Raw genomic sequence first — 2,225 nt, forward strand, 5'->3', positions numbered from 1 at the left:
TCCTCCTCCTCATCCTCATCCTCCTCCTCATCCTCATCCTCATCCTCATCCTCAGCCTCATCCTTATCCTTTCCTATCCTCGTCCTCATCCACGTCATATCCTCATCCTCATACTCGTCCTCGCCCTATCCTCATCCTCATCCTATGCTCATCTTCATGCTCGTCGTCATCCTATCCTCATCTTCATCCTCATCCTCGTACTTATCCTCATCCTATCGTCATCCTTATACTCATGCTCGTCCTCATCCTCATCCTCCTCCTCATTCTCGTCCTCATCATGTCCTCATCCTCATCCTCTTCCGCATTCTATCCTCATCCGATCCACATCCTATCCGCATCCTATCCTCATCCTCATCCTATCCTCATCCACATCCTCGTCCTCTTCCTCGTCCTCGTCCTCATCCTATCCTCATCGTCATCCTCAACCTCATCCTCATCCAATCCTCATCCTCATTCTTGTCCTCATCCTATCCTCATTCCTCATCCTCATCCTATCCTCAATCTCATCCTCATCCTTCTCCTCATCCTAATGCACATCCTCATCCTCATCCTCAACCTATTCTATCCTCTTCCTCATCCTCATCCAATTCCTCATTTTTGTCCTCATCCTATCCTCATCCTCATCCTCATCCTATCCGCATCCTCATCCTCATCGTCTTCCTCATCCTCATCCTCATCCTCATCCTCAGCCTCATCCTCATCCTCATCCTCATCCTCATCCTCATCCTCATCCTCATCCTCATCCTCATCCTCAGCCTCATCCTTATCCTATCCTATCCTCGTCCTCATCCACGTCATATCCTCATCCTCATTCTCGTCCTCGTCCTCTCCTCATCCTCATCCTATCCTCATCTTCATGCTCGTCTTCATCCTATCCTCATCTTCATCCTCATCCTCGTACTTATCCTCATCCTATCGTCATCCTTATCCTCATAGTCGTCCTCATCCTCATCCTATCCTCATCCTCATCCTCATCCACATCCTCATCCACTTCCTTATTCTCGTCCTCATCCTCCTCCTCTTCCTCCTCCTCAGCCTCATCCTCATCCTCATCCTATCCTCATCCTCATCCACATCCTCATCCTCATCCTCATCCTCATCCTCATCCTGTCCTATCCTCGTCCTCATCCACGTCATATCCTCATCCTCATTCTCGTCCTCGTCGTACCCTCATTCTCGTCCTCGTCGTACCCTCATCCTCATCCTATCCTCATCCTCATCCTTATCCTCTTCTGCATTCTCATCCTCATCCTATCCTCATCCTCATCCTCATCCACATGTTGATCCACTTCCTTATTCTCGTCCTCATCCTCCTCCTCTTCCTCCTCCTCAGCCTCATCCTCATCCTCATCCTATCCTCATCCTCATCCTCATCCTCCTCCTCATCCTCATCCAATCCTCATCCTCATCCTCATTTTATCCTCATCCAATCCTCATCCTCGTCCTCATCCACATCGTATCCTCATCCACATTCTTGTCCTCATCCTCTCCTCATCCTCATCCTAATCCTATCCGCATCCTCATCCTCATTCTTTTCCTCCTCCTCATCCTCATCCTCATCCTCAGCCTTATCCTCATCCTCAGCCTCAGCCTCATCCTCATCCTCAGCCTCATCCTCATCCTCATCCTCATCCTCTTCATCATCCTGTCCTATCCTCATCCTCTTCCACGTCATATCCTCATCCTCATGCTCGTCCTCATCCTCATCATCATCCTGTCCTATCCTCGTCCTCTTCCACGTCATATCCTCTTCCTCATGCTCGTCCTCTTCCTATCCTCATCCTCATCCTATCCTCATCCTCATCCTCATCCCCTTCTCCATCCTCATCCTCATCCTATCTTCATCCTCATCCTGATCCTCATCCTATCCTATCCTCGTCCTCATCCACGTCATACACTCATCCTCATTCTCGTCCTTATCCTATCCTCATCCTCATCCTCCTCTGCATTCTCATCGTCCTCCTCATCCACTTCCTCCATCTCGTCGTCATCCTATCCTCATCCTCATCCTCATCCTATCCTTACCTTTATTCTCGTCCTCATCCGATCCTCATCCTCATCCTCATCCACTTCCTCTTTGTTGTCATCATCCTATCATCATCCTTATCCTATCCTCATTCTCATCCTCTTCCACATCCGCATCCTCATCCTATCCTCGTCATCATCTTATCCTCATCCTTATCCTCATCCTCATCCTCATCCTCATCCTCATCCTATCCTCATCC

Source organism: Lupinus angustifolius, chromosome LG15 (assembly GCF_001865875.1).
Source record: "Lupinus angustifolius cultivar Tanjil chromosome LG15, LupAngTanjil_v1.0, whole genome shotgun sequence".
Lineage (NCBI taxonomy): Eukaryota > Viridiplantae > Streptophyta > Magnoliopsida > Fabales > Fabaceae > Lupinus > Lupinus angustifolius.